Here is an 18038-nt window from a genome sequence, read left to right on the forward strand (position 1 = left end):
GAAGAAGAGGAAGGGGAAAGGGATGATGGTGCAAAGAGGAAGAGAGAAAAGAAGACAGAGAGAAGAGAGCAGAGCAGAGGAGAGCAGAGGAGACCCTGACTGAGGTAAAGACAGTCAGACAAAAGGGACAGAAAGCAGAGGACAACAGAGATCATATTTAAAGCTATAACCAGGAATGTCTCCGCAGTTAAGAGCATTGGCTGCTCTTCCAGAGGACAAGGGTTATTATTACAGCACTCATATGGAAGATGACAACTTTTTCTGTAACTTCAGATCCAGCGCCCTCTTTTGGCCTTCTTGAGCACTGCACATACATGCTGCGCTGACATAAACAGCCAAAATACCAATACACAGAAAATAAATAAATAAAAACTAAAGCTATAACAAGAAAGCTTCCCACATAGATTTTAAAAACCTGGATTTCAAAGGGCTCACCAGGTCCCTAGAAGACTAAACCCAGTTTATTGACTTGAACATGTATCTAGTAAACCTATAAGACATCAAAGCTAAAGATAAAATCCTTGAGGCTTTCAGGCAAAAAGATCAATAAAGCTCCAGAAGCAAGAGCAGACAGGCATGAAGCTCTAGGCACAAGGCTGGTGCAGAGAGCGCATGCCTATCACCCCAGCACTGTGGGAGGCTAAGGCACAGGGACCTTAGCTCAAACCCAGCCTGGGCTACAGAGTGACATCCTCTCCCTTGACCCAGGGCCTTAGTTAGGGCTTCTATGCTGTAAAGTGACACCATGACCACTGCAACTCCTATAAAGGACAGCAGTTGGTTGGGGCTGGCTCAGACCTCAGAGGTTGAGTCCATCAGTGTCATGGTGGGAAGCACGGTGGGAAGTAGGCAGACATGGTGCTGGAGAGGTGGCTGAGAGCTCCATATCTGGTTAGGCAGGCAACAGGAAGAGACTCTGAGACCTCAACCCCCACCCCACCTCCAAAGCACTTCCTCATACAAAGCCACACCTCCCAATAATGCCACACCCTTTGGACCACAGGACTCAAAGACTTGCATCTATGAGGGCCATTCTTTTTTTTTGTTTGTTTGTTTGGTTTTTTTTGTTTTTCAAGACAGGATTTCTCTATGTAGCCTTGGCTGTCCTGGACTCGCTTTGTAGACCAGGCTGGCCTCGAACTTACAGAGATCTGCCTGCCTCTGCCTCCCGAGTGCTGGGATTAAAGGCAGGTGCACCAACGCTATGGGGGCCATTCTTATTCAAACCATCACCCAGGCTTATGGAAAGCTTGCAGGGGCCTCCCTGTCTCTAAGAGTCGAAACTTGAGACAGTCATAAAGCTAAGTAAAGGCTGTTGTCACTGGAATTTAGCCTTGGCATAAAGTAACTACCTGGGTCCTAAGCATATCGCCAAGGGGTGGGAGCCACCTTTCCTCACCACAAAACGCCGTTTAGTGGATACAAATGGAAAGAAAGGACTTGCAGTCTTGGGAGCTCCCCACCAGAGCCCACAGATGCTAGTGTGGACTTTCTGAGTTGGCCGGCAGAAGCTGTAAATGACAGCACAGGCTCAGTGTGATATCGAACGACTAGCTAGGGACAGCTGACACTTTACAGAGCATCTCACACAGGGCGCCCGCAGTGGGAAATGCAGGAAGTCCAACACCTTGGATCCAGTGTCCTTACTGAAGGTCTCTTGTCCCAGATCACACCCTCCTTCAGATCACGACACACCAGATAAACCCAACTTTACAGACAACATCTCCAAATAACATCCATGGCCTCTCAAGCCTTGAGGCCATAGGAACTGTAAGGCTGAGTCGGGGGCCTCATCACTGGTGCAACATGAGGACCAGGATGGAACCCTGGGTCAGAATGATAGGCTTCTTCTTTAAAAACAAACAAACAACAAAACAAACAAACAAACAAATCCAGAGGCTCACTGTGTGAGCTCACTAGGCCCTGGCTAGACCTCATTAGGTGGACCAGGCTGGCCTCAAAGTTACAGAAATCTCCCCTGCCTCTACCTCCTGAGTGCTAGGACTAAAGGCCAGGCTAATAGTTCTGTTTTAATGTTCTGCTTTTGATAAATATGGATTGCCCATACAACATGCAAGGGGTGACTCAGTGGAGTTTTGTAGTTTTTTTGTAATCTACAATTGGGGCATGAATATAGAAAGGGGATTATGGGAGGGGAGGAAGAGGTCTAAAGGGAAGCTAGCGCTGTGGCTTGCAGCTGTAATCCCAGCACTCTCCCAGGAGAGGCAGGCAGATAGATCTCTACGAGCTCAAGACCAGCATGGTCTACAAACTGAGTCCAGGCCAGCCAAGGCTACACAGAGAAACCCTGTCTTGAAAAACCGAAAAGAAAAAAGAAAAGAGAAGAGAAGTGGAGTGGACCAGGGAGGAAAGCGACCAGCCGGGGGGACAGAGGACAGAGGAGGGAAATGGGGGAAGGAACAGATAAGAATGAAACGTGAAGCCCGTGCTGTACATGCCAGCATGGAATCTGTGTCCCCAGGATCCCAGGACCTGTCTTGGGGATGGAAAAAATAATAATAATGAAACGCGTTTCTTTGTATACTAACCAAAACTTAACTATAGTTTTAACATATGTATAAAGAAGTCATAGTATAACTCATTACTTTGTACGCTAATCTGAAACATTTCATTGAAAAATAAATAATTAGGACCAGCAAGATGACTCAGTGGGTAAAGGCACCTGCTGCCATGTCTGATGACCTGAGTTCAATTACTGGAACCCACATCATAGAAGGAGAGAACTGACTCCTGAAAACTGTACACACACACGCACACACACACACACACATACACACACATACACACACAAACACACACACGCACAGGCATGCACACAGACACACAGAAATAAATTAAATAAATGAATGTTTAAAATAAACTAAAATAAAATTGGACAAGGGCTGGAGAGATGGCTCAGAGGTTAAGAGCACTGACCATTCCGCTGTTCTTCCAAAGGTCCTGAGTTCAATTCCCAGCAACCACATGGTGGCTCACAACCATCTATAATGTGATCTAATGCCCTCTTCTGGCCTGCAGGCATGCATGCAGGCAGAGCGCTGTATACACAATAAAAAAAATAAAATAAAATAAAATTGGACAAAAATGAAACTTTGCTTTTTAGAAAAAGATTATCAAGCCAGGCATAGTGCTGCATACCTTTAATCCCAGCACTGGGAAGACAGAGGAAAGAATTGTTAACTGAGACCAGCCTTTCTACATAGCGAGTTCCAGGACAGTTAGGGCAAAAGAAGAGGAAGAGAAAAGGAAAAAAATACCAAGAAAGAACTTTTTAAATGAGAGTCTGAGACTGGCAGCTGCCCTGTGTCCCTCAGCAGGTGAACGGATGAAAGGGGGAGGTAGCTACAATGGACCGCTCCTCAGCAAAGATGAAAGAATTACTGACGCAGGTGAAAGTGGGTCAGCCCAGAAACACAGCACTCATGAAAGAGCCCAGACACAAAGGCACAGCCTGGTGGATCTGTTCTTGTGAAGTGCAGAGGCTGAGCTAATGTGCCGGGGGGAGGGGACAGAGACATCTTTTCCTGTTGGGCAGCAGGGTTGGGGAAGGCTTTTGGGGTGGGGATCCTCCAGTGTGTGCCAGAGCTGGGGTGTGTGTCCCTCATACACGTGCAACCCAGGAGGAGAGGTGGTTGCCACCAAGAGATGCTACTGTGTAAATTTAACCCCCTCCAAAGAAAAACTCTTAAAATAAAGCTTAGTTTAAAAAAGCACTATAAATAAACTCCTTCCCTTTTTTCCACTTACTTTACTCACTGTGCTCCAGGCTCCTCTAACAGCTGGAGAGCCTGAGCTACATCTACAGCCTTCCTAGCCTGCACCAAGGGAGAAGGTGGGGGAGAGAGTCAAGTATGGATCTTCTCAAAAGAGCTTAAAACCTACTGGAAGAAGCAGGTGGGTGCCCCCCAAAGATGTCAAGAAGAAAAGAGACAGTGTACAAATGGCAGCAACCATAGAAGTGGATGTTCACAGTCAGTAACCAACCACCAGGGACGTGTCAATCAAAAGCACAATGTGACACCACCTTGTAGCCACCACAGAATAAACAGAAAGAAAGTGCGACACAGAACTTGCAACTGCTGGTGGGAATGGTAACTGAGGCAGACGCCATGGAAACAGCATGGCAGTACATCAAGCAGAATGCCATGTGATCTTAAGCTCCACCCTGGGTGAAGGCAGTGGTTTTGTTGTTGTTTGTTTATTTTCTATGAAGGTCTCAGGGCTGGGTGTGGTGGTGCATGCCTTTAATTCCAGCACTTAGCAAGCAAAAGCAGGCAGATCTCTGTGAGTTTGAGGACAAAGCTAGTTCAAGGCCAACCAGGGATAGATAGATAGATAGATAGATAGATAGATAGATAGATAGATAGATAGACAGACAGATAGAGTGATGGCTCAGATATTCACATGGCTATGTTTATAGTGGACTCTGACAATAGGCAGTATTTAAAACAGTCTCAGCTATTCCCATAGGCACACTCACAGTGGCACTATATACAAATCTAAAAGTGTGGAGCCACACGCATGTGCTGAAGGATAAATGCAAAGAGATTATGGTCCTCCTCAGCCTTAGAGGCTAGAAAGACAGCTTATCAGTTAAGAGCACTGTTGATTTTCTAGAGGATACTAGTTCAAATCCCAGCACCAATGCCAGGCAGCTCACAACTGCCTGCAACTCCAGCTCCAGGAAATTTGATGCCATTTTCTGGACCTGCTGATGCTGGAGACATATACACATGAATAAAGACTTTTTTTTTTCCATTAAAAAGAAGATGGGCTGGGTGATGGTGGTGTACACCTTTAATCCCAACACTTGAGAGGCAGAGGCAGGTGGATCTCAGAGCCTGGTCTACAGAGCAAGTTACAGGACAGCCACGGCTACACAGAGAAACCCTGTCTCTAAACCAAACCAAACCAAAAATAAATAAATAAAAAGAACATGGAAGGGGATGGCAGCACATTCAGTAACGTAGAGGAACCTCACAGTACAGCATGGAGAAAAATGATGCTTGGTGAAATAAGTCAGTCACAGGAAGTTCCACACTATGAGTTCGCTTCTGGTGTCCCCAGGATGGTCAGAAAAGAGATGGAAGCACGGGAGGCCAATGGGGAGTTGACATTGAAGACAGATGAAGTTTCAGGATTTTAAAAAAGTTTTTTCCCCCCAGACAGGGTTTCTCTGTGTAGCCTTGGCTGTCCTGGACTCGCTCTGTAGACCAGGCTAGCCTCAAACTCACAGTGATCTGCCTGACTCTGCCTCCTGAGTACTGGGATTAAAGGCATGAGCCACCATGCCCGGTTAAAAAAAGATTATTTTTTTTTTACAACTTTTTAATTTTTTAAATATATGTGTCTGTATGTCTACAGAGACAAGAAAGGGATGTCATATCTTTTGGAGCTGAAGTTACAGGCAATTATGAGATGTCCAAGGTAGGTGCTGGGAACTGGGATAAGGTCTTGTGAGAAAACAACATTTTATTCTCTCAGAGTTAGCCAGCCCCACCAAATTCCAATATCCCACAAGCCCTCCCCCACCGTTAAAACTTTTGTTTGCACACATTGTGGATGCAGTCACCACCTGCCTTAGGATAAAAGTCAAGCACTCTTCCTGCCCTGGTGTGCTTGCTTAGCCCCACCCCTCTATCAAAAAGAAATCACCTGTACCTTTGTGCAACACCAAGATTATGTTTTGTTTCTAACATTTGGAAGAACCCAAAGAGCTCTTGACTACCGAGCTGTTTCTCCAGCCCCTAAGGTTTCCGTTTTGAAAGATGAAAACAGATCTGCAAGTGGGCAGTGATCATGATGGTTTCAAAAGAGTATAAATGTGCTTAATACCACAGAACCACACACTGCTCAACAGGTCCAGGTGCCAAATGTTGTGCCGTGTTTATTTCACCAGTTATGTGCATAGCCTCCAAAGCTACCTCCATCCCTCTTTAAGCCTGTCATGGAATCCCTGGGTGGGGACAGGGGGAGATAGCGGCTGCTTCCTCTAGTGCCTCCAGAAAGGCCTCACTCACCTTGCCTTGGATAGCCCTACCCACCTGTCCCCACCCTCAGAGTCAGGGCTTGTGCTGGGATAAAAGTAGGAGTGATAGAATCTTGAATCACATTTCCACTTGGGTTTACTTCCTGGGTTACTTCCAAAATATTCTCCTCCTCCTGGGGTTTTAAATCAAATGCCACAGACAAAAAAAAAAAAAAAAAAAAAAAAAAAAAGCCAGAAGAGCTTTAGCTTTGTAGCCCAGGGAAGAGCATACAGGCCCCCAAGCCCTGGCTCCAGAGGACGCCTCTCCCTGGAGTCAGCTGATAGCTGTGGCAGCTGGAAGGTCCCCCTAACTCAGGCTTCCTGGTGATAGCGATTCTTCAACGTGTCACCCTGAACTGGTGAGGACACAGGCTTCACCAGTGCCCTGTGCATGTGGCAAAGAACAGGCACCTGCCAATCCCCATCAAAGGTGATCACTGGGACGACACACTCCAGCTCTACGTTTTCCCACTCTTTTTGTTTTGTTTTGTTTTTTGTTTTTTGAGACAGAGTTTCTCTGTGTAGCCCTGGCTGTCCTGGACTCACTTTGTAGACCAGGCTGGCCTCAAACTTATAGAGATCTGCCTGCCTCTGCCTCCTGAGTGCTGGGATTAAAGGCATGTGCTACCACTGCCTGGCCATTTCTCCACTCTTAAAGACGCCAACCTAGAATAGCCTGGGTGTAGCAGGAACATGCACGTAGCAGGAACATGTATGTAGCAGGAACATGTGTGTAGCAGGAACACCAAGTGGAAATACCAAGGCCATCAACATCAGCAGAGGGGAAACAGCCAAGTTAGAAAGTAAGCCATCAAAAGGCTAGATGTGGTGGTGCACACCCATAATCCCAACACACAGGAGGCCAGGACAGGAGAACTGCATTAAATTCAAGACCAAGCTGGGCTACATAGCGAATTCAGCCCAAGCCAGCCTGGGTTGCACAGTGAGACTCCATCTCAAAACAACAAAAGAAAAAAAAATGAAATAAAGAAAAGAAAAAAGAAGACCGTGGAGATAGCTCAAAAGGTCCTAGCTGCTCTATGAAAGTGTGAAAACCTGAGTTTGAATCCCCAGAACCCATGAGAAAAATCCAGGTGTGGGTAGCACGTCAGCGATCCTTGCACCTTTCTATGAGATGGGAGTTGGAGACAGAAGAACCCCAGAAGCCCTGGAGACAGCCAGCCTGACCTTTGCAGTAGCAAACAAGAGACCCTGTCTCAAGATAGAAGTTGAGGATCAAGGGCTGGAGAGATGGCTCAGAGGTTAAGAGCACTGACTGCTCTTCCAAAGGTCCTGAGTTCAATTCCCAGCAACCACGTGGTGGCTCACAACCATCTATAATGTGATCTGGTGCCCTCTTCTGGAGTACAGGTGTACATGCAGGCAAAACACTGTATACATAATAATAAATAAATTTAAAAAAAAAAAGAAGTTGAGGATCAATATCTTCCTCTGCCCTCCATATATGTATGGTATGATGTGTGCACCCATTTTCATGCCTGCACACACACACACACCCTACATATATGTGTACACAAAAGAGAAAGGAAGAAAGCAGGCAGAAGTGGCTTTCTGAGTGGCCAGCAAACTGCTTGTGTCTGATATCTGAAGGGTGATTGGAATAAACAGTCATTCTTGAACATCGGACTGTGTGGAATCAGAGTTGTAGAAGAACCCAGAACATGCAAGCATGGCTGTAAGGTCAGCAAGGCCCTCATGGTAAAAAGACTGTTGTCAGCCATAGTGGCGCACGCCTTTAATCCCAGCACTTGGGAGGCAAAGGCAGGCGGATTGCTGTGAGTTCAAGGTCAGCCTGGTCTACAAAGTGAGTCCAGGACTACCAGGGCTACACAGAGAAACCTGTCTCGAAAAATGAGAGAGAGAGAGAGAGAGAGAGAGAGAGAGAGAGAGAGAGAGAGAGAGAGAGACTGTTGTCACCAGTTGCTCCATGCTGGACCTGCCCTTAGATCTTCCAGTCCCAGTAGGGACAAGGAACACTAGGTAAATCCAATCTGGCTGACTACAGAAAGAAGTGAAGAAAGAGGTACACAACATGAAAAGGGAACCAGGACCTCCAAAGGGAACCAGGTAGAATGTCCCTGAGGACACCATAGTAGACCCTGCCCTTGAGTTCCACTTATAGCCAGGGACAGTTTAAGCCCCTCTGTGGCTAGCTCAGCTGTGCCCTTTACAGTAACAGCCATGCCAGGCAACAGCTTTTGTTCAATGCCATGTATTCCTAGACAACCACCAACAATAGGGAAGACCTTCAGGGCATGAGGAGACCCAGTGGATATAGTAGTCTTGCTGGTCTAGGCCAGCCAGTGTAGGCTGTGCCCCAACCAAGCCTCTTATATTCTTAGTACTCAAAGGCAGCAGCTAAATAGGCCATGACCGTGGCTAGCATCATGCCCACCCCAGCTCCAGGCTGTTGACACCTGTACCCAAGCTGGGACAGCAATTCCAGGGACACAGCCCTTGGTGCTGTCCCCTTCCCCAGCACCATGCCTAGCTCCCACACACAACCACTCTAGTCGGGGCAAGCCCAGCGGAACACACGTAGCCCTCCCTGAGGCCACTTCCTTCCCAGCCAACTCTTGACTTCCTAGAAGACACTCGTGACACTATAGGTGACCAACAGCAAATCTATTAGCATAAGGTGAGTTGAGAGCGCTCATCAAGAAGGGGTTGAAAAATGTGACGGACACCTGATAAGGTAGCACTTGACAAAGAAGGAAATTGCACCGCATACAGTGGCATAGTTGAACATATATGGCTCCACTTATGAGGTATCCACCACGGTCAAGCCAGACAGTCATGAGATTGCAATGGCGGGCAGTAGAAGCAGGCACGAGCTCTAGCTATCTGCTATAGAGGACAGCGTGCCTAGCCATGATTGACGATGGAAGTATTATGAATTTTGGGCTTCTCTCTCATTGCTGCCACCCAATACTCAGCCGAGGGGAACTTAAAGAGGAGTGATTTTATTGTAGTTCAGTCTCACAGCAGGAGGGCATGGCGGCTGGGACTCTGAAGACAAGATGGTCACATGTGACATTTCACGGCCGAAGCCATTATACTTAGAATCTGTTAAGAAGACAGACATCCTGAAAAGTGCTCTCACCTGCCATAATAAAGGCAAAAATAGAAAGGAGGCAGGGAAAGAGACCATCTGGCTGTTCTGATGGAGAAGGCCAGGCTGTTCTCACTAGAGACCTAGGCAAGGTGGTGGTGAAGGATTCCTGTGCTTCAGCTCTGGTACTGCTTATGAAAGGATTCCACTTTCTTATCTTTTCATTTCTCATAGTAACACATTCTATTGATTTTGGTATTGAGACAAGGTCATATTCTGTAGCCCAGGTTGGTCCAGAAAACACTACATAGCCCAGTGTAAACTCAAAGCAATCCTCCTGCCTCAACCCTCAGAGAGCTAGGATCATAGGTGTGAGCCACCATGCCCAGCAATAATTTTTAAATTATTCTAACATTTTCCCCCTCTCCTGAATTTTGAAAGCACAAGGAACACAAACTTTGGTACCCAAACTCCAGGCCTTGAACTGGCTGGCTGAGTGGCTGACTGAATGCCATCAACGGCCACCTGTGTTCAGATCATGGGTGGCAGATTCCTCCAGCATGAGAAACAGGAGAAGCAGGCTAGCAAAACCCACTAGTGACAGGTTCCCTGGGCTATCAGGACTCAGTCCTGGTCCGTCTTTTCCTCTCCAAATCGCAATGTTTATTTATCTATTTTTTGAACTAGCTGTGATGGCTTGTACATGGCTGGCTGACTACTTTTTTGCTGTTTTTTGTTTGTTTTTGTTTTCTTTTTTTAGAGACAGGGTTTCTCTGTGTATCCTTGGCTGTCCAGGAGTCGCTTTGTAGACTAGGCTGGTAACGAACTCTCGGCAATCCGCCTTCCTCTGCCTCCTGAGTGCTGGGATTAAAGGCGTGCGCCACTACTCCCGGCCATGACTTCTCTTTTTTAAACTATGTTTATATGGCATTTCCTTATAGCTGTGGAACCTGCTGGTTCTGCCAGGACAATCCCTGGCAAGGGGACACAGGTCCACTGGCACCGAAAACCACATGGACCCACGTGGGCTCGACCAGCTCTCTTCCTGCCGAAAACGTCTTCAGTGTTTTCTGTGCCTCAAAGCCTGGTTAGAAAAAGGTAAACCAGGCTCCGCCAAACCTCCAGGGTAGAGAGAAATACTTCAGGTCACTGCTGTAAGGGAGTCAGTTGACAAGCACAGCTGGCTTCCTGAGAGAAGAGGGCCAAGAAGGCCCTGTGCTCCTCCTTTTAATTCCATATTAAAATGGGAGAGAGGACCCTAGCCTTCTTCGCTCCGCCCACACCGCAAGCTGGAAGCATTCCCTGCCGCAACTCAGCTCTTCTAGTTTGGGCCCACAACCAAGGCCAGAGCCATTTCTGGTGTCCCGCTGCTCTGCCAGTGAGCACCCAGATCTTAGTCACCTCGGCTTCACCACCAGTTTACTATATTTGCAAGCAGCCTGCAAAACCCGTTTCACCACCTTGTGGAGAAAGCCTGAATCTAGCTGGGAAACAGAAGGTTTTTCTTTTCTTTCTTTTTAATTCCAATGTTTTTTTTAAAACAGGCAAGGTCGACCTAATAGGCAGATCTTTTGCCTAGGGAAACTGGCCAGGCTAGTGTCCTCTCACCAACTCCCTAATGCAAGCAAACAGTAATTCAGAGGCCTCGCACATCCTCAGCATCCCACTTCTGTGCGTCCATTTCATCTCGGAAAGGGGGACACGGAAAATAATTTAAGCCATCTGCCAAAAAATAAAAAATAAAAATCTAAAAAGGCCTGGCAGCACCATTCTGAGGGAGATTCTGTGGTTAGGACTAGTCGAGAGTCCCCGGCGGCGGCGGCCGCGGCGGCGCACCTGCGCGTCCACACCCAGCGCAGCGTCACCCGCATCTCCTTAGGCCTGGCTCTGCTCCCGCACACCGCGGGAAACCGGTGCTGTGAAATAAATGGCCAGTGGAGCGCGAGAAATCTCCTAGAGAGGCAAAGACCTCAATCCAGGCAAGGCCTCCCGAACCCCCGATCACCCGGAGAGTCAAGCAAGCCCCGCCACCATGCTCCATGCCGGTGCCACCCTGCGCGACCCTGCGAGAGAGTCGCTACCCTGCGCCATCCCTTCCACCCTGGGCGTCACCACTCTTTTCTATTCCGGTGCCATCTCCGCCACCCTGGGCGTCACCACCTCGCCCCATTCCTGTGTCATCCCCGGCACCCGACACCACCTCCAGCCCACAGCGCAGGACATCCGTCAGCCCTGGACACTCGGTGCCAGGCGCCAATGGAGCGTAAAGGGCCTGCAGAGCGCGCCCCTCGTCCCCTTCCCGGTTAACTGTGGGCTGCGATGAATCCTGAGGACCGCGCCGCTGCTCACCAAGGTTCCCGGCGATCAGGCTTCAGGCGGCAGCGTCCGACGGGCTCAGCCATCGCAGTGGCGCTGCGGCGGGCGGGGGCCGCGCGTCACCGCGGGCAGCGCCCCGAACCCCGGCCCGCCCCTGCGGGCGCTCCAGCCGGTGCCGGCCCAGCGTCGCCCGCCCCCTGGTTTCCCCAGTTTGCTCCGCTTATTCCTTTAAGAAACAAGTCTTGTATCCGTTAAAGTGAGAAACGACATTGCCGAAAATGACCCTGGTGCTGCAGAGGACCCTGCTGCGCCGGGTGGGGATCTAAAAGCCAGCCAGATTTAATGTGTCTGCAGGTCGCCAAGGGCCACACTCTTGCGAGGGACTATCCGTGGTAGGAGTCACTCACCCTCATTGCGTGCTGGATGTGAGCAGCCATGAGCAGCGCCCTCGAGTTGCACGTGGGTGTTCCAACCCTTAACCCTTTGCGTCCCAGCTCCAAGAGCTGCTTTCCAGGGCTCTGTAGGGAGAGAAACGTTTTTTCAGGATTCAGTGAGCAAATGTTATTCTGCATCCTAGCACTCAAAGTCTGTCCTCCTTGCTTCCCTTTGCCCCTGCCCCTTCTTAACTATACCGTAGGATCCTTGGGTGTTCTGGAACTTACTGTATTGGCCAGGCTGGCCTCAATTTATAGTGAGCCCCTAAAGTGCTGACAGGTATGGTAACAACCGGCCTTTTAAAAAATTCTGTGACAGGTTTCACTATCTTCTTCTGGCTATGTAGCCTGGGGACTCCTGAACTTGCAATATTCTTCCCTCAGCCTTCTGGGTGGCTGAGATTAGAGGTCTGTATCTCCATGTTGGGTTTCTTTGCCACTTCTAAACATGTCCAGGTGTGGTGGCATTATCCAACTTCAGAAGGTTGTTAGATCTCAGCCCCGGCTACTTAGTAAATTTCAGGCCAACAAGGGCTACAGAGTAAGATTCTGTCTCAAGCCAAACCAACAACAAACCTCACAAAATATATAAATACTCTGTCTGGGCCTTCACTCGATAGAGTTCTAAGCTGCTGGATGGTTGAATGACAGGAGAAATGCAGGGAGGGTGAATTCTTGAATGAAGAGCCACGTTCAGGTAGACAGAATGCAGTGCACACACACACGCACACACGCACACACGCACACACGCACACGCGCTGGGCGATGGGGATGGAGTGTGTCAGGTGGCAGAGTCTCAAGGTAACTGTCCTCAGTGGACTGCTAACAAAAGGCATACCCAAAAGTAAGGGTCTGTTCAAATAAAGATAGAAGATCACTGCTTGCTCCCCAGGGTGTGAGGTGGGTCCACACCGCAGGGCAATTGGAAATCTCTAGCACTGCCAGGCGTCTTGGAACCCGTGCCAGCCTCAACGGTAGAATCATTGGTTCCCTGGCTCTACTCTGTACGCCTCAGCCAGCTTGTTTAGGGACCTTTCTAAAAAACTATAGCTGCAGGTGGAAGGAAGGAAGGGGAGGAGAGCAGGAAAGCAAGTGTGCCCAGAGGGACGCTGCCTCTGCCACAAGATGAAGATGTTCTTGACATGCCTGAAAGAAATCTTCTGTTTATGACAGGGTCTTGTGTAGCCAAACTGCTCTAGAAATTACAGGTAGCTGAAGGTGACATTGAATTTCTTATTGCTTTGCCTACACCTCTCAAGTGCTGAGATTGGAAAAAAAAAAAGTGCCAGGGCCAGAGAGATGGCTCAGAGGTTAAGAGCATTGTCTGCTCTCCCAGAGGTCCTGAGTCCAATTCCCAGCAACCACATGGTGGCTCACAACCATCTATAATGTGATATGGTGCCCTCTTCTGGTCTGCAAGTGTACATGCAGGGAGAGCACTGTATTCATAATAAATAAATAAATCTTTTTTTTTAAAATGTGCCACCATTTGAGACAGATTTCTGTGTAGCCCAGGTTGCCCTTTAACTTGCTATATAACTGAGCCTATATTGAAATCCTGATCCTTCTGCCTCCACCTCCCAAGTGCTGGGATTGAACAAGCACACCCAAATGGAAACAATCTTGCCTGTGTTTGGTTTATCAGGCTGCTGTGAATTGTAAAGTGAGAGGAGACAACTCATTGCAACTTATGACTTTTACCACAAAAGGTGAACTTTGGGGGCAATATGTACAAAATTTGGGCATGCATTTCTATTTGCAGCATTACCCAGTCCCATGGTGCCGCAGGAGGTAATGCTGTAGCAGGCTCTTGGTCTCTCATCCCAGCATGCCTGTGCCTTCAGCCAGGTGTCTACGTAGCTGCCGCTTCCTGCCTGTGAAGCATGCAGGTGAGCTGTTTCTAGTATATACGGCTAGTAGGACCCAGTGTCACTGGCCCGGGTCCCTCTGTACTAAATTGTGGCACAGTACAGAGCTGGCGGAGTTGGCAAGCTGTTAAATCAAGCCCACAAAGACTTGTTTGCTGCCACAGAACACCTGACAAAGCGACATAAGGGACAAGAGGTTGATTTTGGCTCACAGTTCAGAGAGAGACAGTCCATCCAGTGGAGAAAGCATGGTGGCCGAAGAGGTTTTTTTGCTTTGTTTTTTTTTTTTTTTTTTTTTTTTTGTAGAGGCAGAAACTTCAGGAATGGATTTTTACAGTTTGGAGATTTAAAAAAGAGAGAGTTTTGGCCAGAACAAGAGGTGGCTATTAACTCCCGGGCCCATCCCAGAAGTTTGCATCTGCCTGCTGGGATCCAAGTGGGGAAAAAAAAAAGTTCTACCAACTCCTAAAGGGTCGCCACCTGCTGGAGACAAGGTTCAAACACAGGGGCCTGCAGACAGCAGACCACACACAGTGCCTCCCACAGTTCAGTCTGGTTTCTTGGGGTTTTTGTTTTTGTTTTTTGTTTCCCCCGAGACAGGGTTTCTCTGTGTAGCCTTGGCTGTCCTGGAATAGCTTTGTAGACCAGGCTGGCCCAGACCTTTCAGTGATGCGCCTGCCTTTGCCTCCCAAGTGCTGGGATTAAAGGCATGCACCACCACGCCCGGCAAAAAGGAACTTTCACTGCCTCATTCTGCCTCAGTTGTAAAAATAAAAACACTGTTTGCTTTTAGAGCGAAGATAAAAAAAATACCCAATCCCAGGGACAGAACAACCACAGTACAGTCCTTAGAGGACAGACCACAGGCAAGGCATTTCATTCATGGAAAACTTCGCTGCATTTTATTTATTTTTGAGACACAGTTTCATGTAGCTCAGGCTGGCCCTAAACTCACAATCCTCCAACCTCCATCTCCTCAGTGCTGGGACTACAAGCATAAATCACCATGCCCAACTAATTAATTTCCTTCCTCCGTCTCCTTTTTCTTTTTGAAAGCATCTAGACATAAAACAATGAGAGTGCTTAGGAAACCAATAACTCACCTAGCAAAACACTTTGGAGACAGGAGGGATATGCACGTTATGTGTGTGCAGTACCCACAGCTGTCTGAAGAGGGCATCAGATCCCCTGGAGATGGAGATGAAGGCAGTTGTGAGTTGCTAAACATAGGTACCGGAAACTGAACTCAGGTCCTCTGCAAGAGCAGCAAGCACTCATAACCACAGAACCGTCTCTCCAGCTCTACATTGTATTATTTTTTTTTTTAATTTTTAGATTTTTTTGTTTGTTTTTTGTTTTCTGAGACAGGCTTTCTCAGTGTTAGCCTTGGCTGTCCTAGACTCACTTTGTAGACCAGGCTGGCCTGGAACTCACAGTGATCCACCTGCCTCTGCCTCCTGAGTGCTGGGATGAAAGGTCCCCTAGATACTTTTACTTTATATGTATAAGTGTTTTGCCTGGATGTCTGTGTACCACACGTGTGCTGTGCCAGGGAGCCTAGAAGAGGGCATCAGATCCTCTGGAACTGACGTTACAGAGACTTGTTAGCAACCCATGTTGATGCTGGGGATCAAATTGAAGTTCTCCAGAAGAGCAGTCAGTGTGCTTCTCCTGCACTACCCCACATTTAAAATTTTTTTAACAGCTTGAAAGTAAAAGTGAATAAAACAGAGAAAGCAAACTGTGGGTAAATTCCAACAGCTCTGCCCCAAGGCAGGTGTATCCATCTTACTATCTTAAAAAATAGACTGAAGGCAAGATGCATTTCCAGAAATAACGATAACCACTCAGAAGAAAGAGTTCAATTCATTAGGAAGACTTCCAAATTTTCAAGATATATGTGCACAATGATATAACTTTTTTTTTCCAAATAGGGCCTGGGGTCTCTCTGTGTAGCCCTGGCTGTCCTGAACTCACTTTGTAGACCAGGCTGGGCTCAAACTCATAGAGATTCACCTGTCTCTGCCTCCGAAGTGCTAGGATTAAAGGCATGTGCCACCACTGCCTGGTTTACAATGACATAACTTAAACCACAGAAAGCAAAATTTGACAGACACATTAAGAAAAATGCAGCTGGGCATGGTGTCACATGCCTGTGATCCCAACACTCAGGGAGGCAGAAGAAAGCAGATCTCTGTGAGCTCAAGGCCATCCTGGTCTATAAAGCATGTCTAAGACAGCAAAGGCTACAGAAAAACCCTGTGCAGGGAAAGTTTTGGGTTTTTTTTTAACAACTCAGCTATGTTATACAAATTTGTTTTTGTTTTCATCCCAAGTGTGGGGTATGGGACTGCCTTAATTTATCCGCAGCTGATAATTGCCTCATGGGGCGTGGATTAGCCACTGTGGCTGGAGAGATGACTCATGAGTTAAGAACACTGGGCGCAAGGCGGGTCTGGTGGCACACGCCTTTAAATCCCAGCAGTTGGGAGACAGAGGCAGGTGGATCGCTGTGAGTTTGAGGCCAGCCTGGTCTACAAAGTGAGTCCAGGACAGCTAAGGCTACACAGAGAAACTTTGTCTCAAAAGAAATGAAAAACAGAAGAAAGAAAGGAAGGAAGGAAGAAAAAAAGAAAGAACGAAAGAAAGAAAGAAAGAAAGAGAAATAAGTTAGCCAGGCATGGTGGTGCACACCTTTAATCCCAGCATTTGGGAAACAGAGGCAGGCTGATTGCTGTGATTGCTGTGAGCCAGCCTAGTCTACAAAGTGAGTCCAGGATAGTCAAGGCTACACAGAGAAACCCCATTTCAAAAAAAAAAAAAAAAGAAAGAAAGAAAGAAAGAAAGAAAGAAAAAGAAAAAGAAAAAAGGAAAGAAAAGAAAGAAAGAAAACCCTTCCTCTGGGGGCTGGAGAGGCGGCATAGCAGTTAAGAGCACTGGAAGCTCTTCCAGAAGTCCTGTGTTCATTCCCAGCAACCACATGGTGGCTCACAACCATCTGTAATAAAATCTGATTCTCATTTCTGGTGTGCCTAAAAACAGAGCACCCGTACACCTAAAATAAATAAGTAAATCTTAAAAAGAAGGAAGAAGCCCAGCCTGGAGTTGCTCGCCTTTAATCCCAGCACTCGGGAGGCAGAGACAGGCAGATCGCTGTGAGTTCGAGGCCAGCCTGGTCTACAAAGCGAGTCCAGGACAGACAACACTACCCAGAGAAACTTGTCTCAAAAAGCCAAAAAACAAAACAAAACAAACAAACAAACAAACAAGCAAAAAAAGAGCATGGTCTTTGCCAGCTGGAGAGAGTTTAATTCTGAGAACTTGGAGAGGGTATAAATTCGAGAACCCAGGCCAGGAGTGGTGGCACACCCCCTTTAATCTCAGTACAGGGGAGACAAAAACAGATGGATCAATGTGAGTTCAAGGCCAGCCTGGTATACAATGAGAGTTCCAGGGCAGCCAGGGCTGTTACACAGATAAACCCCGTCTTGAAGGAAAAAAAGACAGAGAGAGAGAGAGAGAGAGAGAGAGAGAGAGAGAGAGAGAGAGAGAGAGAGAGAGAGAGAGAGCGAGCTCAGAGTGTTAGGGTTCAGATGATTGGCTGAAGAAAGATCCCAAGCAGTATGCAAAAACAAGATTTTATTCTCGCATGCTAGGACAGCCTCTCTCCTCTAGAGGGCGACCCGAAACGAGCACGCAGGGGATCTGTGACAACAGAACTGAGTCAGAGTACAGGATGGGATTCAGGACTGGCTGTTTGTTTGGTTACTGGGGACTTTTGCATCACTGAAGTTTTGACTCTTACTCAGGAGTTAGCCTTTATTTGATTGGATGGGGCCAGCTGTGTTCTTTACCAAGGCCATGAAGTAATAAAAACGTGTTTAGTCATTTTGTTCTATGAGCTGATTAACTGCCCATGAGCTGTCCATAACTTGTGGTTTTTTTCAGGAATTATTAGAAACTTGACCTAGTAGCCGGGTGATGGTGGCACACGCCTTTAATCCCAGTACTTGGGAGGCAGAGGCAGGCAGATTGCTGTGAGTTTGAGGCAAACATGGTCTACAAAGTGAGTCCAGGACAGTCAAGGCTATACAGAGAAATCTTCTCTCTCAAAAAAAAAAAAAACCCCAAACAATAATAATAATAATAATAATAATAATAATAATAATAATAATAATAATATGAAAACATTTTTAAAAAGAAACTTGGCAGCCAGGCAGTGGTGGCGCACCCCTTTAATCCCAGCACTTGGGAGGCAGAGGCAGGTGGATCTCTATGAGTTCGAGGCCAGCCTGGTC

The 18038-nt window shown here is 47.4% G+C and overlaps 1 protein-coding gene across 13 annotated transcripts in view; it reads right to left on the reverse strand.

The window, feature by feature from the left end:
- JAKMIP3 (Janus kinase and microtubule interacting protein 3) overlaps window positions 1–11600 on the reverse strand; it is a 126443-nt gene extending 114843 nt beyond the window's left edge. For 7 of the 13 annotated variants that reach the window (XM_084800774.1, XM_084800775.1, XM_084800780.1 and 4 more), the window contains exon 1: window positions 11472–11599. The gene's annotated coding sequence lies outside the window, so the exon portion shown is untranslated. Of the gene's footprint in view, window positions 1–11471 lie in introns of all 13 variants that reach the window. The other 6 variants (XM_084800772.1, XM_084800773.1, XM_084800783.1 and 3 more) reach the window with 2 other exon arrangements.
- Between the last annotated feature and the right edge of the window lie 6438 nt (window positions 11601–18038).

Source organism: Acomys minous, assembly GCF_964271855.1.
Source record: "Acomys minous genome assembly, chromosome: 2".
Classification (NCBI taxonomy): Eukaryota; Metazoa; Chordata; class Mammalia; order Rodentia; family Muridae; genus Acomys; species Acomys minous.